This window comes from Mauremys reevesii, linkage group 17 (assembly GCF_016161935.1).
Source record: "Mauremys reevesii isolate NIE-2019 linkage group 17, ASM1616193v1, whole genome shotgun sequence".
NCBI classification, from domain to species: Eukaryota; Metazoa; Chordata; order Testudines; family Geoemydidae; genus Mauremys; species Mauremys reevesii.
This window is the reverse complement of record NC_052639.1, coordinates 9476926-9503024: the sequence shown is the minus strand read 5'-3', so window position 1 is coordinate 9503024 and position 26099 is coordinate 9476926. Positions and strand designations below refer to the sequence as shown.

General features: G+C 53.7%; 1 long non-coding RNA gene, 2 other non-coding genes and 2 pseudogenes across 3 annotated transcripts; 1 reads left to right on the top strand and 4 right to left on the bottom strand.

Moving 5' to 3' along the window:
- Positions 1 to 10473: 10473 nt before the first annotated feature.
- LOC120385252 lies at positions 10474 to 10677 on the bottom strand (annotated as a pseudogene).
- Positions 10589 to 12557, top strand: LOC120385109. The gene is made up of 3 exons (XR_005589271.1): positions 10589 to 10615; positions 11148 to 11244; positions 12531 to 12557. It is a non-coding gene; the product is annotated as an uncharacterized LOC120385109 (long non-coding RNA).
- LOC120385257 lies at positions 12498 to 12629 on the bottom strand (annotated as a pseudogene).
- An 8904-nt stretch (positions 12630 to 21533) lies between these two features.
- Positions 21534 to 21606, bottom strand: TRNAF-GAA. Its single transcript has one exon. It is a non-coding gene; the product is annotated as a tRNA-Phe (tRNA).
- Positions 21607 to 23093: 1487 nt separating this feature from the next.
- Positions 23094 to 23174, bottom strand: TRNAS-UGA. The gene has a single exon. It is a non-coding gene; the product is annotated as a tRNA-Ser (tRNA).
- Between the last annotated feature and the right edge of the window lie 2925 nt (positions 23175 to 26099).

Sequence of the window (26099 nt, the reverse complement as noted above, 5' to 3'; positions counted from 1 at the left end):
TTGATATATGCCATTTTCGCTACATGATGATTCTGTTCTCACTGAATTGTCACTTCAAATTGTTTGCTCAGACCAGCTTCCCCAGCACACTCACGGCTGCATTAGTGTAAGTGTGTCCTTGGCTGAACAGCGAGAATTCCTGCCCATTCCCCTTCCGGCTGGAGCAGGATGAGAGTGTGTTTGTGTTAATGACATTGCTGTAGATTGTTGTTCATTCCCCACTCTGACAATTCAGACAGTCCCTTTCCTAGTCAAATCTCCAGCACATCGTTCCAATAGCAGGTGGCAGGATTTCTCTGGAGCACTGAAATATTTCAGGGGGCTGGTGCATGAAGTCAGCCTTGCATTCCACCCTTGATGTTTCATGGACTAACAGCAGCAGCAGAAAGAAAGAGCTGAGCCAGGGATGCAGGTGGACACGTCCCCTCTGTCTGACCATCACCATTGCAGGAGAGAAGGGTTCACTGGAATCGAATGCCCTGGCTCAGACAAGAGACACAGGAAGATTTTGCTGTTCATGGATCTGTGCAAAGGAAATTGTGTCTCTGTGTGAAACTGAGGTTGGAAATGAAACGTCCACATGGTGGCCCAATACTCTAGGGAATGTGGGTGAAGGACTCGGGCTGAGAAATGATTTAACAGGGGTTTGTTTCAATTTATTGCCCTGATTAAAATCTATGGTTAAAAGGCAGCCACTGTTGTTAGTACTTGTACCTGTGTAGGGACACCCCAGTGGGTGCAAGTCCATTGCCTTCACCAGGGGCAGTCGATTATTTTAGCAAAGTAAAAATTTCTTGGTCAAGGCCCAGACTCCAGAGAAAACAATACACTGCTGATAAGAAGAAGTACATCAAAAGATTTTGCAGCCACCTCCTTTCCCTTTAGCCTTGTAGTTGACCAAGGGCAAAGCTGAACATCTCCTCAGACACCAGGGAGTGTTTATGTCCATCCCTGCGAGCTACACAGGGGGGTTGATGTTGCTGTTTCAATCCTCCGGCTCTGCCGGGATAGGGAACAATTCAGGCTGTCACTGAACTGAAGGAGGAAGATCAGTTTTTGACAGGGAGAGGGACGCCTCCTCTTAAAGGTGTTTGTCTGGCTGGCAGTCCTGGTCCCCAGGTCTCGCCCGTGGGGCTCCAGCAGTTTTGGGACCGGGTCACTCCCTTGGCCCCACCTGCTGTCCCCAGGCGCTCCCCCCCCCCAGGGGCCCCGGCAGTGCAGCGGAGCTGAGCAGCATCTGCCTGCTCGCTCCAGTGGCTGCCGGCCCCTCCGCATGGCAGGGCAGGGCAGGGCTGTGCTTCTGCGCGCTGCCCCCACCCCAAGCCCCTGCAGCCAATGAGATGATAAAGGGGCAGTGTCTGGGGGCAGCAGCACATGGAGGCCCCTCAGCCCGCCCTGCCTTAGAGCCCCAGGTAAGCGCTGCATCCCTGACCCCCTCCCAGAGCCTGCACCCTCACCCCCTCCCCACATACCCCTTCCCACTCCCAAACTCCTTTCCAGAGCCTTCCCCCCCCTCCCACACCTCCCTGGCCCCCAAACTCCCTCCCACAGCCTGCACCCCTCCCCTTCCCACACACCCTCCCACCTGCCCCCAATCTCCTGCCCAGAGCCTGCAACCCCACCCCACCTCCTGTTCCCGCGACCCCCAGCCCCAGCCCAGAGCCTGCACCCAGCACCCAAACTCCATCCCAGAGCCTGCACCCCTCCTGCACCCCAATCCCCAGCCCCAACCCAGGGCCTGCACCCTAGACCTCCTCCCCCCTCCCAAACTCCCTTCCAGAGCCTTAGGCAAGTGGAGGGTGGAGTTTTGGGGGGCGGGGTCTGGGCGGTATGAGTGACATTATTGGCCCACTGGGAGGACTGGAGGACTGGCACTGCCCCTAAGGTAAATTGAGGTTGAGACCCTGCTTTAAGGGATTGGAGCAACGCTGGAGAGACTGACGGGCAGGGAGCTGGGGAGCTGTGTGTGCCCCAAGGAGAGTTGTTGTTGTGCTCTGGTGACACAGAGCGGGGGTGGGGAGTGTGTAAGCTGTGGTGTTTGTATAGAGAGAAAGTTTACTAACCCCCAGGTTAAAAACTGTTTCTGCTCTGGGTTATACATGACACTCTCTGTTGCGAGTATAGATCAGTGGGTGAATGTTTCCCTGCAGGGTAATGGGTTTCTAGTTCCAATCCAAGTGATTCCCTTTAAAAACCTTTTTGAATGAAAATCGATTTCCAGACCCATCTCCAGTATGTTCAGGAGTTCGCTGGGGGGGGGGGCTTGAAATGAATTTAAACACTCAGCATTTTCCTGTGCAAATGAATAAAGACCTAGCAGAGCTGCCCAGCAGCTGAAATCAGTCCCAGTCCTCGGCGTCTCTAAGAGGGACACTCGGTAGCTGAGGCACGTGGGACACCTCTGGGGTGAGGACAGGTGAAAAAATGCTGGATTCAATGAAAGCTGAGCCCATAGGAGGGGAAGGTGAATGGCAGCACCACACAGGGTCATAACACTCAGACACGGGGCTTCACTGTCACTGCGCCTGTGTTTTCCATCATTTATATCCTAAGGAACACACCCTCCCCCTTCCCCACATTGTCACACAGAACCTTCTCCCCTTGAGCCCCATCCCACCCCTACCGCTACCCCTACCCCTCTCTCCCCCCCACACGCCATGGGACACAGCCTCTCGGTGACTCACCCAGATGGGGGCTGGTCTCTGCATCTCCAGCAGGGCAGCAGAGAGCCGAAAGGGCCACAGGAGACCAATGGAGCTAGGCAGGGATAGAAAAGACTTCCCCTCCCTTCCCAAGAGTCCCGTTAATCTCACCCATGGGACGTTCCAGCACCGGGTGGGCTCAAAGCACCAACCTTCCCCTGAGCCACGGAAGGGGGAACCAGCTCTATCACATGGAAGGAGGCTCCCCACCTCTGCTGCTGCCATCCTGCAGCCTTTAATATGGATTTGTTTTAGCTAATGCAACCCCCTCACCCACCCCTCTAATCCATCCATGAGACATAGAGACAAGCTCTTGACAGCAGAGTCCAAGGGTGCAATGGGTTAGTGCCCAGTACTTACAGAGCAGTGCTGAGTGGAGTCATGCTGAGGTTGTGAGTTCAAACCTCACCTACAGTACTAGTTTCCTTTAAGCAAATGGCTTCTGCCAATCATTTTGCCCTGCAGAAAATACAATTGCAGCTCAGAAGACACCGAGGTCCCCTTGCTTTACAGAGAGCAGGGCAGATTCCACAGATCTACCAGGCTCTGCTCTCCACCGGCCCCTCCACCAGGAGGGGTCAGGCAGAGCCCAGAGCACTGCCCCAGAATACCCCTCAGTCTTTGCTCCCCAAACCACCTGTGTGCTCACCCTCTTCACTGTGAGACTCAAACCCTGCCGGGCTTTCTGTATGTTGCGGGGGTTTTTTTGTTTGTCGTGTTGATGTGCATGTGGGTCCTGTGTGATTTTTGTGGATGCCATATAGTTTTGTGTGTGAGTATGACTTTTGCATGCAGATTGTTTTTTGCTAAGTATTCTTTTGGTATGTGGTTTTTGTGCTTTCTTGTTGTGGGCTTTTGCTGTATTTTTTGGTGTGGATTTGTTCTATGTTTTGTGTGGCTTTCCCTTATGTGTATATGGCTCTGTGTGCTGGTTGGGTTTGGGTTTTGTTTATGTCTGTGTGGGCCTGTGCAGTCTGTGATGTTCTCTTTCTCTCTATTTGTCTCTCTGTTTGTATATTTCATGTGTAAATTCACTGGAACTTTTCAAAATCTCCACAGCTTTGCCAATTTTCACCAGGAATTTTACTCATTAACAAATTCTCACTTGTTCCCTACCAGTTGGTGGCCATTGCCCCAGGGGCATGTCAGTCTCAGGGTCCTGCTTTGAGCAGGGCGTTGGACTAGATACCTCCTGAGGTCCCTTTCAACCCTGGTATTCTATGATAGGGTCACCAAAGTTCAGAGAAACTAGCACAAGCTGGTCCCATGGTGTAATGGTTGGCATGCTGAAATCTGAGTTCAAAGCTCAGTGGGACCTTGTGGTAAATCCCTGGAGATCCAAGTGCTTTCCTATCTCCAGCTGTATAAGAATGAGTTGTTTACCTTGTGCTGAGTGACTCATACCCACTGGAGCCCGGTCTCTGGTTGGAATGGGGTCTAGAAGTGGCTATGGTTTGACTGGGTGTTTGGGATTTCTGATGCCCACAAGTTTGGCCCTTGTGCTTTCTACCACACTTTTCCTCTTGCCCACATGGCGCTTGAAGAAAGGAGTGTCAGGGCCAGGTTTCATAGTCAGGGAAAGGCAGGAGGGAGGCAGAGTCCCAGGCTGGAGCCCAGCACCTCTCCTCCTCTGGGCACCTGGAGCAGAGGTGGCTGGTGCTGACAGCTCCAAGGGAAGGCTTAAAAGCCACAGAGCAACCAAGGGCAGGGCAAGAGGAGGGGAGAACCATGCCTATGCGTGGCCAGTAGACAGCCACAGAGACACCCGGACAGCCTGATCCCTGCTCCCTGGCATGTCAAACCCCCACTGAAAACCACCCACAGCCAGTTGCTGATGCTCTGTGGCCAACATCAGAAGATGGTAGGAAAGCAGGGCCAACCCCCCTGGTGGGGCCTCTTACCGTTCCCACTCAAGGTGCTCACTTTGGCCGTGGGGCAGGAGATTTTACCCCAAGAGGCTTTTCCCCAGCTGGCGAGAAGCAGAGAAACACCCAGGCTCCCAAGGTGCTATGTAGCAACCCCCCTCCAGCACAGGGACAGGCGCACACTTGGAAGAGGGAAACTGCTCCACACGCTAGCCCGGGCAGACGCCCATTTTCTTTGGCAAGTCAGGAAGGGCAAAGGCGAGACTGGAAGCACCTGGGGCTCATGCCCCAGCCTTTGTGACACCCAACCCCCAACTCCCTCCTGGGGCTCTAGCTGAAGCCAGAGCATTGGCCTGAGCGGCCAAGAAAAGGTTCCAGCCCTGAAGGGAGCAGGACTTTCAGCACAAAGGTAAAATCACACAAGCACAACCACGAAGGGACTTGAACCCTCAATCGCCTGATCAGAAAGTCAGACACCTTATCCATTAGGCCACAGGAACAAAACTTTTCCAAGCACTTATTTGGAACAGGCAGACACTGTGTTTCTCAGGTCCTCTACTGAGTGAGGCCGAGACTCTCTGGGCACAAGAAGTCGAGTTCCCAGCGAGATGTGAGACAATTCTCTGGAGCCAGGTACAGGACTTTGGCAGGGAGGCTCAGGCATGAGGGATTGGGGTGCAGCGGACAGACCGGCTGTCTAGGTGCTTAGATTTGGTCTCACTGAGGAGACGGAGGAATCCTGCTGACAGGCAGTGGCTGTGGAGAAAAAGAGGGATCTCCAGGCTGCTCCGCTCTCCTTCTTCTAGCTCCTCATCTGGCTGAGCTGCTCCACCGGCCTGGACAAGTCCTCTGCATGCTCAGCAAATAGCCCAAGAGCCATTTCTGCCCAAACCTGTGCTGGGGGGTGAGCGTCTGTCTTCCCTGTCCCATCTGCGCTAGAGCAGACCACTAGATCGAGAGAGACAGTCAACAACTATTAAGGCTCAGATTATATAAAGGGGGTCACAGAATCTGTGACTTTCAGAGATCTCAGTGACATTTTCCACCTCAGCCCTGGGGCAGCAAGACTGGAGCTGTCGGCTGGTGGGGGCCCCACAGCTATCAGCCACCAGTGTCAGAAGGGGCTCCCACAGGCCCATGCCACCACGGATGGACCCCACAGCTCCCAGCTACTGTGGGTGGATCACAGAGCTCCCAGCCACGGGGGGTTGTGCCGATCGGGTGTCTGCACTAAGTTTGGCATCAATATGGTGATCCCGGGGAAGCTTGGGGTCCCCAGGTTGCCTAAGGAGGGGTGAACCGGCCCAGGTCGGAAACGGAGCAGGTCAAAACTCCCGTGCTGATCAGTAGTGGGATCACACCTGTGAGTAGCCCCTGCAGCTTAGACTGGGCAAGACAGTACCACGGTCTCTTTTTAGACACCCTCCATCCCCCGCAGAGACTGGATGGGGGGATGGGAGCACCCATTGTGGGGACCCTGAACTGGTGGGAGGGAGGCACCATGTACCAGGGATCCCGAAACGCGGAACAGGGACACCCACACACCAGGTGTCTTGCAGCAAGAGCTGTGGTCTTGATTTACAAACGGCAAGTGATGGGGAATTTACCACCTCCCTTGCGGAGCTTGTTCTACTAGATAATTAGCCTCATGGTTAAAAAATGGTTATTTCCAGTTGGGATTTTCTGACATCGACTGCAAGCCAAGGGGATCTTGTTCAGTGTTTGTCTGGTGAATTAAAGAACACTTTAAATCACATATTCCCCCCTCTGGGAATTTGTAAAATGTATTTAAAACAGTGATTAAATCGCCTCTTAACCTCCAGGCAATGAAATCAATTGAGCTTCTTCAATCTCTCGCTGTAGACAGAAGAGAACAATGCACATTTTCCTTGTTTTTAAAGGCAAAAATCCTGATCTTTCCAAGGGGATCTTCTGCTTCAACTGTCAGTTTGGGGAAGAATTTGGCTTCCTGGGTTATAATCTGCCCGCTCGGTTATAATCTGCACTCTGAAGGGTCAAATTTAAATGAGGCCATTAGTGCTGCCCCCGTCTGGCCAGAGAGGGGAGCTCACAAGCAGAGTTGAAAGCTGGAGCTGAGAGGGACCTGGCAGGACACGCGGGGCACGAAGCCTCTCGCGTGGGATCCTCACTGTGCAGTAGGAGGCGGAGGGAAGCTGATTGTCAGGGCTCAGGGCTGCACCCTGCCATGCTGAGCCGGTGTCTGTGCTGAGCTCGGCATCAATCAGGAGATTCTGGGCAGTTTGGGGTCCCCAGGCTCCCACAGGAGGGGGAAGCAGGTCACCCCTGGAGCAGGTTAAAGCTGCAGGTTGACACTGGGGTTGCTGCCCCTGTGAACAGCTGCTGTAGCACCGCCTGGGCAGGACAGGGAGAGCCAGTTATACCCCCCCCCCAGCCTGTATCGGGGGATGGGAGCACTCACACCCTGGGGACCCACCCACCAGAGATCTACTGGGGGGGAGAGTGGCACCCACACACCCAGGATCTTGTAGGGGGGGCAGAGTTACCGGGACACCTGGGCTCCTGGACGGGGGATGGGGGGCACCAAAACATCTGGGATCTTACATGAGAGGAGAGAGGAGCCTGCACCCTGACATGAGACGGGGGCGGGGGAAGCAGAATCATTTCCCAGTTCCAGGCTGTCCCCGTCTGGCCAAGGCACAGAGCTCACAAGCAGAGTTTAAAGCTCCAGCTGCCAAGCAATAAAAGCAGCTGGGCTCCGTGGCTGGTGCCTGTGATCCCAGCGCCTGGGGAGGCTGAGGCCGGCGGGTCGCTTGAGCTCAGGAGTTCTGGGCTGCAGGGGGCTGTGCCCATCAGGTGTCCACACTAAGTTCAGCATCAATATGGTGATCCTGGGGAAACTTGGGGTCTCCAGGTTGCCTAAGGAGGGGTGAACCGGCCCAGGTTGGAAACAGAGCAGGTCAAAACTCCCGTGCTGATCAGTAGTGGGATCACGCCTGTGAATAGCCCCTGCAGCGTAGCCTGGACGAGACAGTGAGACATGGTCTCTTTTTACACAGACACCCCCCACAGAGCCTGGAGGGGGGGATGGAAGCACCCACAAGCTGGGGATTCTGACTTGGGGGGAGGGACGCACCCAAGCAACATGGATCTTGAAAAGGGGAACAGAGACACCCACAGATCCCGGATGGGGGCAGGCAGGGGAAACCACACACTGGAGCTAGTTCATGGGGTGGGGGACAGAGACACCCACCAGAGATCCTGGATGGGAGCACCCACATGATGGGGATCTTGAACTGGGAGGAAGGATGCACCATGTCCCAGAGGTTCTGAAGGGGGAACAGGGACACCCACACACCAGGTGTCTTGCAGCAAGAGCTGCGGTCTTGATTTACACAGGGCAGTGATGGGGAATTAACCACGTCCCTTGCGGAGCTTGTTCCACTAGATGATTAACCTCATTGTCAACACTACGAGTTGATATCGAATTTAGCAGCGTTAAATCGCATTAACCCTGCACCAATCCACACAACGAAGCCCTTTATATCGATATAAAGGGCTCTTAATACCGGTATCTGTACTCCTCCCCGACGAGGGGAGTAGCACTGAAATCGGTATTGCCATGTCGGATTAGGGTTAGTGTGGCCACAATTCAATGGTATTGGCCTCCAGGCGCCATCCCACAGTGCACCATTGTGACCGCTCTGGACAGCAATCTGAACTCAGATGCACTGGCCAGGTTTACTGGAAAAGCCCCGCGAACTTTTGAATTTCATTTCCTGTTTGCCCAGCATGGAGTGCTGATCAGCACAGGTGACCATGCAGTCCCAGAATCAGAAAAGAGCTCCAGCATGGACCGTAGGGGAGATACTGAAGCTGATCTCTGTATGGGGAGATGAATCTGTTCTATCAGAACTCCATTCCAAAAGACAAAATGCCAAAGCATTTGAAAAAATTTCCAAGGCTATGATAGACAGAAGCCACAGCAGGGACTCAACACAGTGCTGAAACTTAAGGAGCTGAGACAAGCGTACCAGAAAGCCAAAGAATGAAATGGACGCTCATGGAGGGAGGGGCGACTGATGTCTGTAGCTATCCCACAGTTCCCGCACTCTCTGAAAACCATTTGAATTCTTGGCTGAGTTCCCAAAGCCTGAAGGGTCAAAAATATTGTCGCGGGTGGTGCTGGGTATATGTCGCCCCCCCGCCCCCCGAAAGCAAATGGAAAAAAATTGTTTCTCGCCTTTTTTCAATGTCAACGTATGTCTACTGGATTCTGCTGGCAGACGCGGTGCAGCAGCATCCCCTTCCCTTCCGGACGGCAGACGGTACAGTAGGACTGGTATCTGTCATTGTCGTCCCGCGAGTGCTCCTGGCTGGCCTCAGTGAGGTCGGACAGGGATGCCAGGGCAAAAACGGGAATGACTCCCAGGTCATTCTCTTCTTTAAGCTTTGTCTAATGGAGATTCAGTCCTGCCTGGAATATCATAGCAGCTGGAGACTACCCTCCCTTCCCCCCTTTGAGCTCTACTTGCAGAGGCAATAAAGTCAGTGTTGTTTCAAATCCATGCATTCTTTATTACTTCATCACACAAATGGGGGATAACAGTAGACCAGGAGAGGTGGGAGAGAAGGGAAGCAATGGGTGGGGTTGTTGCAGGGGCACCCCCTAGAATGGCATGCAGCTCATCATTTCTGCTGGATGTCTGGGGCTCTGACCTGGAGCCACCATTTGCCTGTCTGGGTCTTTAATTGGCTTACCTGATAGTCTAGACAGGACTGACTCTCTATTAGACAAAACTTAAAGAAGGGAATGACCTGGGGAGTCATTCCCATTTTTGTCCATGCGCCCCCAGCTGATCTCACTGAGGCTGGCCAAGAGCACCCATGACAGCAGCTGATAGTACAGTATAACTTGTAACTGTCATTGTCAATTTGTAAAGCAGCAGACAGTACAGTGTGGCTGGCAACTATCTTTGCTAATTTGCAAAAGGCAAGGGGATGCTGCTGTGTAGCGCTGCAGTACCATGTCTGTCAGCACCATTCAGTAGACATACAGTGACGGTGAAAAAAGGCTGAACGGGCTCCATGATTGCCGTACTATGGCGTCTACCTGGGCAATCCAGGGAAAAGGGCGCAAAATGATTGTCTGCCGTTGATTTCATGGAGGGAGGATTGACTGACGACATTTACTCAGAATTACCCATGACACTGTTTTTGCCCCATCATGCACTGGTATCTCAACCCAGAATTCCAATGGGCGGGTGAGACTGCAGGAATTATGGGATAGCTACCCACAGTGCAATGCTCCGGAAATTGATACTAGCCTCGGTACATGGACGCACACTGCCAAATTAATGTGTTTAGTGTGGCCACGTTCACTTGACTTTATATAATCTGTTTCCAAAAACTGGTTTCTGTAAAATCGGAATAATCCCATAGTGTAGACGTACCCTGAGACAGCTTTAGAACCCTCTACCCACTATACGGCCAAGAGACAGCTACTCTCAGATCCTGTGTGGATTGTCTGATGGGCTTGGGGCCAAGAGCAAACTGCATACCCCCTGCCAGAGCAGGAGAAGTAAAAATAGGGGCTTCCTGAAAAATGGGAAGGGAAGAAGAGAGAAGCGGAGGAGCAAGTGGAAAAGGAAGAGAACATGCAGACACAGGACCCTACCTAAATTCTTAAATAGATTACAAGAAATAAAGAGAGAGCAGCATAAAGAAATTTAAAAAAATCTTTCAGTAAGTATTGAATTAGAAACCTTTAAAATACCATTTTCACACTACCTTTACTTTTCTTCTAAATTCTACCAAAACAAACTAAGACTTGCCCCTAAACAGAACTGCACAAAAACTTTAAATAAATTCAGATAACAGAAAAAAAACCCAAAACATTTATTTTTAAACTTGTTTTATAAGGACTAACCACTCAGTCTGTGTTCTCTTCCCTCAGCTTCCCAAAAGAAAAGCAAGAACACTCATCAATAGCAGATACATTAAAGCACCACTATCCACTCACTTCATGCTCAGAAGAGAACACTTTAACTCCTCATCGTGGTTAGCAAGGTCAGACACTTTCAACCACACTTCTCTAGTATCAGAGGGGTAGCCGTGTTAGTCTGGTTCTGTAAAAGCAGCAAAGAATCCTGTGGCACCTTATAGACTAACAGACGTTTTGCAGCATGAGCTTTCGTGGGTGAATACCCACTTCTTCGGATGCAAGTGGTGGAAATTTCCTGGGGCAGGTATATATAAGCAAGCAAGAAGCAAGCTAGAGATAACGAGGTCAGATCAATCAGGGAGGATGAGGCCCTGTTCTAGCAGTTGAAGTGTGAAAACCAAGGGAGGAGAAACTGGTTCTGTAGTTGGCAAGCCATTCACAGTCTTTGTTTAATCCTGAGCTGATGGTGTCCAATTTGCAGATGAACTGAAGCTCAGCAGTTTCTCTTTGAAGTCTGGTCCTGAAGTTTTTTTGCTGTAGGATGGTCACCTTAAGATCTGCTATTGCGTGGCCAGGGAAGTTGAAGTGTTCTCCTACAGGTTTTTGTATATTGCCATTCCTAATGTCTGATTTGTGTCCATTTATCCTTTTCCTTAGAGACTGTCCAGCGGGAAGAAGCAGCGGGCATCAGCGCCAGACAGCAGCTGCATTCAAGCAATCCCGCCTATTCGGTGCCGGATTGGAAGAAAACATGGTAAAAATCGTCCTCCAACAATCCCTTTGGCAAGCACGTCTCTAGCTAAGTGCCAGCCATTTCTCCTGCAAAGACACCCTCCCTACTGCCAATCCCCGGCTACCCTGATTAACGTCGTAATGACTCGTTTTTTAAAACAAGTGGTCACGAAAGAAAATGGATCGGACCTTTGCAAACAGCCTTTTTGTCAGCAGATGGCCACGTTCTTCACAGCAGTGGGGGGAGCACACTTTGTAGTTTGTACAGGTCGAGTTTATTGCCCGCCCCCGAGGCTCCCAGCACCCCTCAATTCCCTCCCGCAAGCTCCCTATGTGCCCTCTCCCATCCCACTCTTTTTAGGGACTCCCTGAAATTCCCCCAATCTCATCCCTTACCAGAGAATCTCTGCACCCTTATTCTCCCCATACCAAGTTCCCCACACTTCTTCCCACACCAATGGCTCTGTTCTCACCCCCATTCCCACTTCCCCATGGCAGGGACTCTGTGTTCCCTCTATTCCCCCATGCCAGGGTCTTTGTGTACCCTCCCTTCCCCCCATGCCAGGTTCTTCCAATCTCCATAGGACGAGGGGTTCTGTGTACCTCCACTTATACCCTTGCTTCATTTCAGGGCCCCCATTCTCTCCACCACTGTAGAGACTGTGTGCACCCCTATTTGCCTCTTCTCCCCCATTCCTCCCTCCTTCCCAAACCAAGCTCTCCCAGTCCCCTTACCTGCCAGGGGTTCTGTGGGTCCCATTTTCTCCTCCCCCACTTCCACCTTACGCACTGTATTAAGGGCTCAGAGAGGCTCTGAGAAAGTTGCATACCAACAAACTGGCAGAGCATTAGGGGTAGAAATAGGGGCTACTCGAAATGGGGGAGAGGGTGGAGAAAAGAAGAAAAAGTGGAAAGTGGAGAGAACTTGCAGAATTAATATGCATGAGTCTATAAGTTTAAACTAGAATGAGGGAGGACAAAAGAGAGGGGGACACTGCATAAAAAGGTGGACTTAGAAGTTTAAGCAATTAGAGGTTCAACTAAGCAACTGTTTACATAAAAAACTGTTGTATTTTTACACTGCATTTTCTTCTCTCGTGCTATTAGAAAACTCACTGAAAAACACCCACATCCTCCCACAATACAGAAGCAATACATATACTAAAAATTAGTTACAATCACTACATCCCTTCTCTAAATATACACATCAGAAACAGAAGTTAAACACCAACTTCCAAAAAATGTTTTTTAATGTAGTTTATACAGACTAACCACTCAGCCTGTGTTCTTTCCCTTCTACTTCCCCAGAGAGAAGAAAGAAAAATCATCAATAACAGACAACAACTGCATCAAAGCAGTACTGCTTACTCGCTTTACACTCAGGAAAAAGCACTTTAACTCATCCTCCTACTTGTCCCTGCCAGCAGGTAGGGGATCTTGGGGGACAATTACTGCACTGGTGGGGTGCAAAATAAACTTTATTAAGAAAATGCAAAAACAGAGAAAATTCAATAGTGAGGGGTGTGGGGTTTGTTACGGTAGACAATTGGGGAGGGGTTTCTTTTGGTGAACAGTAGGGGGGTTTCAATAGTGGGGTACAATACAGTAGGATACAACATGGTGGGTAACCAATTAACACAGAAATATAAATGTAACAGGTAGCTAACAATTTCTATGTAAAGGGTGTGTCACAGCAGCATATAACCAACTAACAGGTTTCAGGGTAGCAGCCGTGTTAGTCTGTATCTGTAAGAAGAACAGGAGAACTTGTGGCACCTTAGAGACTAACACATTTATTTGAGCATGAGCTTTCGTGAGCTACAGCTCACTTCTTCGGATCAGGGCCGCCCAGAGGGGGGGGCAAAGGGAGCAATTGGCCCCGGGCCCCGGGCTCCGCAGGGGCCCCCAAGAGAAGAGCGGAGGCTCCCGCCTCCGCCCCTTTCTGGGAGCCCTAGCGCATCAAGCGCCGAGTCTCCGGCCGAGCCCCTGAGCCCCGCCCCGAGCCGCATGGTGAGGGGGCGGGGCTGGGAGCTCCAACGGGGCCTGAGCCCCGCCCCGATCCGAGCCGCGTGGGGAGGGGGCGGGGCTGGGAGCTCCAACGGGGCCTGAGCCCCGCCCGATCCGAGCCGTGGGGAGGCGGGGCTGGGAGCTCCAACGGCCTGAGCCCCGCCCCGAGCCGCATGGTGAGGGGGCGGGGCTGGGAGCTCCAACGGGGCCTGAGCCCCGCCCCGATCCGAGCCGCGTGGGGAGGGGGCGGGGCTGGGAGCTCCAACGGGGCCTGAGCCCCGCCCCGATCCGAGCGGCGTGGGGAGGGGGCGGGGCAGCTGCCTCCGCTCGGCGTGGAGCTCACAGCCCCGCCCCCTCACCACGCGGCTCTGAGCGGGACGGAGCTCAGGCCCCGGGCGACGCGCGGGAGGCGGGCCGGGCCGGGGCGGGCGGGCGGGCGGGGCCGGGGCGCTGCCGGCCTGGCGGGAGAAGCCGGGGCGGGCGGGCGGGGCCGGGGCGGCGGGCGGGCGCGGGGCCGGGCCGGCGGGGCGGGGCGCGGCGGGCGGGGCGGGCCGCGGGCGGCGGGCGGAGAAGCCGGGGCGGGCGGCCGGGCGCGCCGGCGGCGGGCGGGAGAAGCGGGCGGGCGGCCGGGCGGGCGGCGGGGGCGGGGCGGGCGGGCGGCGGCCGGCGGGGCGGGGGCGGGGCGGCGGCGCGAGGCGGGCGGGGCGCGGCGGCGGGGCGGCGCGGGGCGGGGCGGGCGGCCGGGCGCTGCCGCGGCGGCCGGGCCGGCGGCGGGCGGCCGCCGGCGGCGGCGGGCGGGCGGCGGCCGCCGGGCCGCGGCGGGCGGGCGAAGCCGGGCGGGCGGGAGGGGCCGGGAGAAGCGGGACCCGCCCGCCGCAGCGCAGCTCGGCGGCGGGGGCCCTTCCGTCCGGGACCCGCCGCCAAAGTGCCCAAGACCGCGGCGGGTCCCGAACGGAAGGGCCCTCGCGCCGAACCCCGCCCCGGAATCGGGCCCCGGAATTCTGGATGATGCATAGAATGGAACACACACATAAATATCTCCTGTCTGTGTGTTCCATTCTATGCATCCGAAGAAGTGAGCTGCAGCTCACGAAAGCTCATGCTGAAATAAATTTGTTAGTCTTTAAGGTGCCACAAGTACTCCTAACCAACTAACAGTTATGGATAAAATATGTTAAATAGGAAACAATTCTAGGTAAAAATGTGTCACAGTGGTGTAAATGTAGAATGTGAGGTGTATCAGAGGGAAAAAAAGTAACCAATGGGGTTTTATGCTAGATTGGGATGGGGGAAGAGGAGCACAAGGCAAAGGCGCTGCGGAGGGAGATTTAAACTTAGAGAGACACAGAGAACAAACAGACTGTAAGTGACTGGGGAAGCCCGGGGGGGGGAGGGGGGCTGGCAGTGGGAAGACAGACTTAATCACAGTTATACAGAACACAGCAAAATCTTATCTATGATCTAACTTAACCAAGACTACACAAATTAGCAAGTAACAAACACAATGCAACAATTCTCTAAGGCTAACTTAACCACAGCTATGCAAAATGAAATTACAATTTATCTAGACTAAAGGCTAAACCTAACCTAATGGGTGCACCTTATACTAGGGGTAGTTCCAGAGGGCACAGTGGTGTGTGCCCAGTGGTGGCTGCAGCAGTGGGGCGGCTGCAAGCAGGCTTATTTCTAGCAGCAAAGGCGCTGTGGAGCTAGAAGCAGATTACAGATACAGACCAAGGAGTTAGCTTGGGTCTGTCTGCTGGGGAAACAAGGCCAGCAGCTAAAATAATAAAATAAAAGTATAGAAAGTTTCTCAGAAGGATTCTTACCAGTCCCCAAGGCAGCAGCAAAGGCAGAGACAGGAACAGCAGCAGCATCAGAGGACACAGAGAGGACTCAATTCGCTTACAATAATCAGGAGATTTCCAGGAAAATTTCATTGTTTGTGGGAGGGGAGTTAAAAATGGGGGTATGCTCAAAAATAAAACAAGAGCGGAGAAAGGACCCCCAGAACCCCTGGCTGATCAGACCAGGCAGCAATGCAGAAACCTTTCTGAGGTCTGATCAGAAAATGTCTGGTTATAAAGGCAAACTTAGGCAGTTTCCCACCAGTAATCCTGATAGGCTCCTCTGTCACAGGAGGAGACACAGGAAAAACTGCAGGTAGGCACATGACATGCCTGGGCAAGTTCTGAGCTCACAGATATGACTCATATGCTCAGCTATGTGGCCACTTTAGGTCTTGCAGCTCTGGACATTGCCTACCCTACACCAAGCCCAGGTTTAACAAGGTGATAACAGGACTAACCCTTTGAACAGGGCAGTGGTCCCACTTAGCACGCAGCACAAGTGGCCATTCCTTTGAGAAGGGCAATGGCTCTTGGCAAACGACTTAAGGGGCCCTCCCTTTGAGAAGGGCAGTGGCCCTGGTAAACAACTTAACAGCCAGGACGGGGCGGCCACAGGAGGAGAACAAAAACAAAATGGAGTAAGGGGACAGCTGTAAGAAACAAAATGGAATAGGGGGATAGCTGTAACAGACACTACTTAGGGAGACCAATCACTTTGTGTTAAAACAACCTCCCACGGCTATAGTCTAACGTCTAGAGTGCCTATATTTAGTGGTTACAGTGTGTAATTTAATACATCAAATCTCACTATGATCACAGAGACAGCGAGACTGACAAACAGCACACTGTAGGCATGTTTCATTGTGGCACCTGACATATGAAGAAACTTTTTAAAATGCCTCTTTAGCTTCTGTTACAAATAAACGTCTTCTCGAATTTCACCAATCACTTCTTCTAACTAAGAGAGGAACACCTCTTCAGCCAATCAGATATTTCTTCCATAGCTTGTACTCACAGAGGCAGGACTAACAAACTGGAACTGGCTACGTTGGAATGACGCATCGGAACAGTTACGCACAAGAAGCACACATTGGAAGAGCCAAAGGTGCTAACGTGCTTCAGAAGAGATGTACACACTAAGCAATCTGCTCTTAAAGCAATGACGTCTGTTCCCCAGAGATCCCTGTTAGGCCTGCTCTACACTACGCGTTTATACCAAATTTAGCAGTGTTAAACCGAATTAACCCTGCACCCTTCCACACACCAAAGCCCTTTACCCCCAATCGGGGCTATTGCAGATTGTGTATTCCTTATGCCACCCGATCTTAAACCGGCTGCCCAGCTCCCAATGGGGTCCAAACTCCAAATAGATCCCTTTTACCCTGTAGAAGCTGTAAAATCCTGTGACCAGGGCAGCTGCCTAGCAGCCTGCACATCTGCCTGCCAGCGCGAGAGCTCGTAAGGCACTAATCCGGATAGTGGTGGGTGGGTAGTAAGAGGATGAAAAGCTAGCAGAGTGGTGCAGTGGAAGTGTGCTGGGCCCAGAGGTCAGTAGATCAAAACCATCCTCTACTACCTGTGTGCTCATTTGTTTTCCCTCTGGGCCTTCAAGCCAGGCGGTGACCAGCAGAGCACCAAGAGCCTAGGCCATGAGGCAAGAGGTGGCTGAGGCGAAGCGGCGGCCTGCCAGGGAGCTCCCCGGCACCTCTGGCTGCCTGGGCTGAAGGCAAGAGGCAGGCCTGGGCGTGGCGAGGGCCTCCTGTCCTGGAATGAGGCTGCAGTGCTTCCTGGTCCCCTTTTCCCACCACCCCGGCAGGCGGCTGCTGCGGGAGAACACGAGGGAGGCTCTGGGGGCGCTAGGCAGCGCTGTGTGTGTGGCTGTCAGGGGAAAGAGCCGAGGCTCCGGACTCGACCTGCCATTGACTCGCGTGGCTCTGCGCGGCCGTCAGCCGGGGCGGGCCAGGCCGCGGACGTGACTCAGGCTTGGGCCGCATGGCCGCGCTTTCCTGACGAGGCATGAGGCAGGCCAAGAGCTTTGCACAGCGTACAGGGAAGTGGGAGGGAGGCGTCTGAGCCGGCCTGTCTCCTCCGCTTCTCCCTTGCCGCTTGGGCGGAGGCGGGAAGGGAGCGAAATGTTCCCGGCTGAAGGTTTTGCACTCGGCCTTGAGGATTAAACCTGAGCCTCCGGCACGGCTGCTGGGAGATGGGCTTTTGCAGCGCGGCCCCGACACTCTTGTAGGCAGCAGGTGAATCCACTGTGTCCAGGAGGGAGCCTTCGAGGCGGCAAAAGGGGGACATCACGGCTCCCAGCAGACCTTGAGGAGCCCATGAGGAGCCTTCAGTGGCATCCCTGGGGGAGCATAACCCCCCCTCCTTTCCATTAACAGCTGAACTCACTGACCCATGATACCACAGAGACACCTACCAGCAGCTGGTTTGCCAGGGCCGCTGCCCAGCACCCTGCAGCGCTTCCTGCCAGTGCCAGAGCTCACCAGGCACTAGCCTGGAGCCAGGGCCGCTAGGCGCTGCTGAAGAAAAGCCAGCAGAGTGACACAGTGGAAGCGTCCTGTGCCCAGCACACAGAGGTGGATCAATCAAAACCCTCTTCTGCCAGCACCAGGCCTCCTGCTTCTCACACTGGGCCTGCAAGCGAGGGGGCGGCTGGCACAGCACCAAGAGTCTAACCTGTGTGGCAGGAGGTGGCTGACGCCCGCAGCCTGCTGGGGAGCTCCCAGAAGTTATTAAGGGACAGAGACTCCTCAGTGCCCTTAGTAACAAGGGTTTGGGGTTCCCCAAGGCCAGTAAGGGGGTCACTATGTCTGTCTTATAACCCTGGGTGTCAGGTCGCAAGTCTAGGGGCTTGGCTACACTTGCAAGTTTGAGCGCATTAAAGCAGCCCCGGGTGCCCTAACTCCTGAGGTGTCCACACTCGCAAGGCACATGGAGCACCTGGGCTCTGCAGCTGGAGCGCTCCTGGTAATCCACCTCCATGAGAAGCATAAAGCTCACTTTGCCTCGGCTGAAATGCCCAGGTGTGAGTGTGACGACGTGTTGTATTACTGCACTGTGACTGGCCTCTGAAAACGTCCCATAATCCCCTGAAGTCAAGTGCCCACTGTGGTCATTGTTTTGAAATCGGCATGCGGATATTCCCTTTCAAAGCTCTGTTTCCGACAGCCGGCTGCTTATCTGCTCCGGGACAAAGCAACCATTACTGGGGAATGCTGCTGCCGATGATGCAGGGTGTGTGTGTGAGAGAGAGAGGTGGGGGAGGGGTGGTCTGCTGCTGTCCGAACACACAAGACAGCATGCTGACACACTCTCAGACCCCCAAAACACACTGTCTCTCCCCCCACATACACACTCCACCCCCGCCCCCCATTTGAAAAGCACATTGCAGCCACTTGCACACTGGGATAGCTACCACAGTGCACTGCTCTCTGTGGCATTTGCAAGAGCTGCTAGTGTGGCCATTCCAGTGCACTTGCAGCTGTCAGAGTAAACACACAGCAGCATTTTCCCTGCTGTGGTCTCCGAGGGCTGGTTTAACTCCCAGCGCTCTACATCTGCAAGTGTAGCCAAGCGCTAAATTTGCCAGGCCAACCTACATAACACCTAACATATTTGAACCTCTTCTTTTCACACGGTTGCTCAGTCTCATGGGCTGCTTTGTCTCCAGACAGATCCATTCTCTTTCAGAACAGCCTTGCTCTTTCTGTCTGTGTCGGAGTAAACACTCCCCTTCACTCTATTCTCAGACAAACACTAGTATTAACTGTTTGCTACTGATGGGTTTAGAAAGCATTTGTCAAATGGAAGATTCTGTTCCTGGAGGACTGTTCTGAAGATCCAGTACTTTATACAAGAAGAGAGGAGTTTTTCACCCCGGATGGGACTTGAACCCACAATATCTGGTTTAGGAAGCTAATGTTTTCGCCATTAGGCCACTGAAGAGCAGTAGAAAGGTAGATGGAAATTCCCTCTCATAATTGCACATTTCTCACATTCACTCAGAAGCCAAATACCCCATTTAATCGCCTTACAGAAATGTCTGTATCCCCTGGCAGCGAGGCAACTGGGCAGGTCGCTGACAGAGCTGAGCACCACCTTTCTGCCAGCCATCGTTAGAGAAGAACCCCACCCTGGAGTCACCCCTCCCTCCTTCAGCACCTCCACGGCTGTGGCTCTGAGTGGTAGTAGGATGATTAGGGGGTGAATCCGGGACTGGAAGGGGGGTGAGGTCGGCCTGTAAGGAGTAACCAGGTGGGGCTGACCCAGGGGGAGGCTGTGGGCTGCTGGTCAGTTTAGATCAAAGCTGCACAGCGACCTGACACCCAGGGTTATACCTCATCAGGAAAGCGCGGCCATGCGGCCCAAGCCTGAGTCACGTCCGCGGCCTGGCCCGCCCCGGCTGACGGCCGCGCAGAGCCACGCGAGTCAATGGCAGGTCGAGTCCGGAGCCTCGGCTCTTTCCCCTGACAGCCACACACACAGCGCTGCCTAGCGCCCCCAGAGCCTCCCTCGTGTTCTCCCGCAGCAGCCGCCTGCCGGGGTGGTGGGAAAAGGGGACCAGGAAGCACTGCAGCCTCAGGCCAGGACAGGAGGCCCTCGCCACGCCCAGGCCTGCCTCTTGCCTTCAGCCCAGGCAGCCAGAGGTGCCGGGGAGCTCCCTGGCAGGCCGCCGCCTCACCCAGGAAATAAGGAAAAGGGGATGAATAAAGAAGTCAGGAAATAACAAGGAAATGAAGCAACAAAGAATCCTGTGGCACCTTATAGACTAACAGACGTTTTGCAGCATGAGCTTTCGTGGGTGAATACCCACTTCTTCGGATGCAAGAATAACTCTGAGCGGTATCCGAAGAAGTGAGTATTCACCCACGAAAGCTCATGCTGCAAAACGTCTGTTAGTCTATAAGGTGCCACAGGAGTCTTTGTTGCTTTTACAGATCCAGACTAACACGGCTCCCCTCTGATACAAGGAAATGAAGAGGTTTGTCGAACGGGTTTCTGCCCCATTTACCATCTTCTCAGCTACCGCTCAGAGTTAAAGACCTAGAGTCGACCTATCGGCATAAGTACAGATGGTTGGATGGGAATTAAAAGGAGCTGCTGTCACAAGTGTTAGGTGCCTGCAAGCAGCATGCAGAGCGTTTAAAAACACCGCAATTAGAGGCTCAGATGAAACGTTTGCCCTAAATCAGAAGCGACAATAGGACGACCAGCAGAACGCCACTCTAGGTACATGGCAGAGTAATGGAGGCCGTTAGAGGCAAAAAGTCATTCCTCAAAATTTGGAAATCAGATCCTAGTGAGGATAATAGGAAGGTGCACAAACTCTAGCCTGTTAAGTGTCAAAGTGTAACAAGTCGGGCCAAGAAAGAATCTGAGAAGCAACATGCTAAAGACACAAAAGCTAAGCATAAATCCGGTCAATGCGAGTCCTGGTCTGTCCCCGCAGAAAGGTGAACCCCCTCTGTGGCTGGTGTGAGCTCCTCTAAGCCGACCTCACTACAGACCTGTGCCAGGTAGTGCTCGTTGTAAAAACGTTTCCTCTGAAGGTTGGGAAAACGGGACCAGCGGTGCTCAGGCCGGCTGACATAATTAAAATCCGCACCCCCCCAACAACAAACATCATGCAGCCCAGAGGAAGGGAGCCTTTGATCTTCCCTCTCATGCCTTAACTGGGGACCATACACACTAATATAGCAGTAACCAGTGCCACAGAGCACAAAGCCCACCAGTAATGCCCTCCCTGGTTGGAGCTCCACCACCTTCTGTACTAGCACCGCGAATGTGAAAAACAAGACTCCAGCCCCATCGTTCTTCCCTGGCCAGGAGGCCCTTCCTCCAATCACCCTCTGCCTATTGAGCTACCCTAGAGTTGTTAATGTGCATTTCCTGAACACCCACCATGGCCAAGTCCAGCTGCTCCAAGGCACTGAACATCAAGCGCCTCCTCCTGGGCCCCCAAATCCCTGCCACCTTCCACACGGCCACTTTTACAGATTCCCCTTCCCTGGTACTGCCCTTGCTCAGCTGCACAGAGGAGCTTCCATCCCCAATCCCTGCCTGTCACTGCCCAGCAGCCCTCTGGCACCATTCCTGAGGGTCACCCTGCCTTGCTGTCTTCCTGCCATGTTGGGAAAGACAGATCCCATCTCTCCTTGTTAAAAGTCAGGTGGGCCAAGTAGGGGCAGAAGCCCATTCTATGTTTTCCTACTGCAGAGCCCAAGATCAGAGACTCACCATCAGTGCCACCCACAGGGGAGGCAAGTGGGGAAGTTTGTTCCAGGCCCCACAGGGGCCCCATGAGAATACAATGTTGCAACTTTTTTTAATGGAAGGGGCCCCCAAAATTGCTTTGCCCCACAGCAGCTCTGCTCACCTTGGGTGCAAGTACCACTGGGCTGCCAGAGAACAAGCTGCCCCCCTGTACAAAGAGAATAAAAGAACCTGTCAAAGCCTGGGATTGAACCAGGAACCTTTAGATCTTCAGTCTAACGCTCTCCCAACTAAGCTACTTTGGCAGCCATGGAGCAGTATTTTGGCCTGTTGCTTCTCTGCCCGGGATGTTTTTGCAGCAGTTGCACACAAACAGGACGTCATTGGGAGCTGTCCATGAAGACAAGACCTGCTTTTGCCTGCCTTGCTCAGCTTGACTTGCTGCCTCACCCCGTTCCTGCCCTAGTGCCCGGGTTGACCTGGTGGTGGAAGGGGACTGGGGGCCAGTGGCGCGGGGAGGAAGTTGAGCTGGACCCTGAGCTAGACTAGACCCTGGCAGTGAGAGTCTGGCCACCACCTGCCGCCCCACCCTGTTGTCCTGGCTTCCCCCACTGGCGTCATTTCTGGAGGGAAGTGGGGCTTCTGCCTCCCCTCCCCGATTTTCACACCACAGAGGAGTGCGGACAGGAAAACGAACGGCTGCTCCACACCCCCACCGGAGGAACCCGGCGCCCTTAGCTGTGGGGAGTAAGAAGTGGCTGTTGGCTGACAGGGCCTGTCCCAAGGAGCTGGAACAGCAGCTGCCGCCCTCGGCTCCAGGCTGTGGGAATTGCTCATTGCCTGGCTGCATGGGCGGCTGCTGCTCCGTGCTCTGGAGAGCGTCTGTATTGCTCTGTCAACCCCCCGTCTTCACTGAGCCAGTCTGGTAAGGTCCCAAGTGCCCCCTCCGGCCTGGCAGCTGAGAGTCTGTGCAGACATCAGCCCCCCTGCCAGCCCCACAGGCAGCAGCAGTGCCAGCCCCCCAGCACCACAGGGGCACTCGATGCACTTCCTGAGGGGAAATGGCTCCTTGGCGTCCAGCTGCTAGAGTGAGAGCCAGGAGAGAGCAGTGTCTGGCTCACCTTGGGGGAGACAAGAGACCTGGTGAGTGCGGATCTCCCTCAGCCCCCCCCACAAGGCTGGTCAGTTTTATTGTCACTGTGATAGTCGGTGCTTCCCTTCAGGGCCGGCCCTAGAGGGATCCGGGGTATGGGACAAATCCCCCCTTTCCTCCCCAGGCCCTGCCCCCCACTCCACCCCTTCCCCCAAGCCCCACCCCCTGTACCATCTCTTCCCGCCCTGCACCTTCCTGCCCCATTCCTCTCCCTCTCCCACTCTCCCTGCTCCTCCCCAGCGCCTCCTGCACCCCACTGAACAGCTGATCACTGGCAAGTGTGAGGAGCTTGTCAGCAAGGCCTGTAGTGGGTGGGGAGCTGGCTGCCAGTGGGTGCTGAGCACCTTTTTCTCTCTGTTGGTTCTGCAGCCCGTAGCTCCCCTGGAGTCGCTGACTCACATGCTAGAGAGAGGAGCAGAACCAGGGCTATGGCTGATCTATGGGGCACTAGGTGAGTGGCAGAGGCTTCAGGTGCTGAGAGTTTGCCCGACCCCTCAGGTACACAGTGTGCGGGAGTGTCCCAGGCATCTCGATGAAAGGAGCAGAACAGAATTTACTTGGGGTGGGAGAGAATTGAGAGTGTCTCAGGGGTTGTACAGAGGTATTGCCCGGGTGAGAGACTGGCTAAAACACAGGCCTCGCTGTGAGCAGGATTTGAACCTGCGCAGGGAACCCTATTGGATTTCAAGTCCAACGCCTTAACCACTCGGCCATCACAGCTGTGAGCACAAAACTGCCCCAATGCCAGAGAAACTGGTAAAGAATCACAATGCCCAGGCGTGAAGTCATCTGAACTACAGGATTCCCACAGCAAACCTGGATCCCAAAGCACAGGGGATTTGGGGTTTGTTCTGTTTGCTTAGCCAGGTGCCACAGGAGTCTTTGCTGCTTTTACAAATCCAGACTAACACGGCCCCTCTGATACTCCTAGTGACACTCTCCAATGGATCCCCATCCTCCACCCACCTTGAGCTAGGTAGGAGCGGATCATCATTATCCCTACTTGAGAGAGGGAGAAGCTAAGGCTGAGAAAGGAGAATTGACTTGTCTTAGGTCACACAGCCAGCCAGTGGCAGAGTTGGGAATAGGACCCAAGAGCCCTGATTTTCAAACTAACCATCAGATCTTGAATTTCAAACACTGAATGACCTGAATAAAGTGCTCTCAGATGAGCTCCAGACCAACAACAGTGCACAGTAATTATTCAGCAAGTATTTGAGGAGAACTGCAATGTTAGAGAGAATCATGAACTGCTCAGAGACCATTAATGCAGCAAAGCAGCAAAATTTGTCAACATATAACAGGTTCTGACTTATTTCCTTGGTCTTAAAAGAGAACAACAAGGACCTGAGTCTCCTCCCTGTCAATAACCCCCTGCTCAGCCAATCAGGGTAGAGACTGAGGACGGGAGGCTGAGGGTTCTCACCAGAGAGCCCAAAGGATGGCCCAGGTCACTGGTGGGGATCACTGCCCGAGCACTATTTCAGCCCCACATTTTTGGGTGGACCTCCCACAGTGGGAGCTGCAGAGCACTCCCCCGCAACACACACACACACACACACACACACACACACACACACACACACACACACCGCTCCTGGTGTTGGGAGGAACAGGTGAAAGGACAAAAGAAGCAAGAGACAAAGAGAAAGGAGGAAGGGATGGATGGAGGAAAAGGTGAAACAGAAAGGACAAACCCTAATGTCCCCACTGATTCTATGGGACAAAATCCCAGGTGCGGAATAAAATTCTGCCTCCTTAAGTTTGTGTTTTCCATGCCTAGAATTCAACTGTCACCAGATGGATCAGACCGAACAGGTTTCAAACCTCAAGGAGGCTCTTACCTTCTAAACAGGGATGGCTGTTTTCAAGTAAAATCACTAAAAGGGAAGGAGAAAACTCGAAAGAGGTTCCTCCTGGCGCTCAGGTACGTGAACCCCAATACTCCCCCAGTCCTCAAAGAGAGACCTGGAGAAGGAGACTTGCTGAAGCAAAGCCACAGGGTCTCTGAGGTTTCCCTGGCCCCTCGCCCCTGTCCTGCCTGGCTGATGTCAGCATCTCTCTGTGAGGTCACCACCTCCCCACCACCTTTGACCAATAGTCTGAGGTCCTGCAAAAGGCCTTTGTGATGTCACTGCCACACCCCTCCCTTGCTGTGCTAATGTCCTGCCCCTGCCCAGGCACTTTGGAGGTTTAAGCTACTCCCTGTGGATCACCCCACTAAGGAGCATTCGTTCTAGGCAGCAAGCCGGCTAGACAGGAAAACATGAGATGCTGCTCCCAATGCTACACTCAGCTTTTCAGAAATTAGTCGCCTTTATGGCCAGAAGAGACGATTAGAGCATCTAATCTGACCACTTGAGGATCACTTGAGCTGCAGTCAAGCACTCTACCGCTGAGCTATACCCCCACAATGACCTGAGTAGGGAATCGTGATTTTCAGGACTTTGAAGGACAAACCCTGATTCATCGAGCTCCTTTGCCATTCCCAGACCACAGGTGGTTTTAAAAATGGGGTTTGATTAAACTTCTTAAATGTGGCAAACACCACAGCTTGCACACCCACCGATATAGCTTCTCCCACTGACATAGCTGCCACCTCTTGGGAAGTGGATTAACTACACCCCCAGGAAAACTCTCTCCCCTCAGCATAGAGCAGTGGTTCTCAAGCTGTGGGGCAAGACCCCAAAGTGGGTCATAACCGTGTTTTAATGGGGTTGCCAGGGCTGGCGTTAGACTTGTTGGGGCCTGGGGCTGAAGCCAAATTTCTGAGCCCCACCACCCAGGGCTGAATCCTTCAAGCTCTGGTTTTGACCTCCCCTAACTGGGGCAGGGCTCAGGCTTTGTCTTCCCTGCCTCTGCTCAGTGGGGAGGGGCCTGGTCCCTCTTTCCAGGGCCATGGAGTAAGTTTTTTTTGGGCAGAAGGGGGTTGCAGTGAAAGGAAATTTGAGAAACGCTGGCATAGAGCCTCTGAATATGTCTAGACTTGGCTCCCTGTGGCAGATCAGACACGGAAAGTACAGCCATGGAGACACCACACACCAGCCTTGCCTAACAGGCAAGAATCAAACCTCCACAGAAAGACGCCTGTTGCTTTCTAACCCATCTCCCTAAGCCCTCAGCCACCAACACTTAACAAAGGGGCTTTTCTACACGATGGTTCTGGTCTCACTGAAGGGTCATTTCCAATTGTTTGCTCAGACCAGCATTAGGGAAAATGGTGCCCTGGGCAAAGCTTGTACTTTGGCACTTCCCCATTGCCCCTGGACGGTCCCCACTCCCCCTTTACCGCTAGCTCCTGCACTCCCACGCCTTGCACCTCCTTCACCCCTAACTCCTGCCCCCTCCTGTGCCCCCTTTGCCCTTAACTCCCTGGGCCACCAGCCATTGCCCCTCTCCTGCAGCCCCTTCACATGGCTCCAGTGCTGGGGGCCCGCACTTGTTCTCCCTTTCCCTGGGCTTTGGCATCACTAGCCCCTGCTTAGCGAGTAGGGTTCAGTGGTTCCCAAAATGTGGGGCATGACTCCTAGGGGGACACAGAGGAACATGCATGGGGGCACCTCAGGGCCTGAGCCAGCCCCCATGGAGGGAGCAGCACTCAGCCCCACTCTGCCCCAGCTCTTCCCCAACCCCAACGTCAGCCTG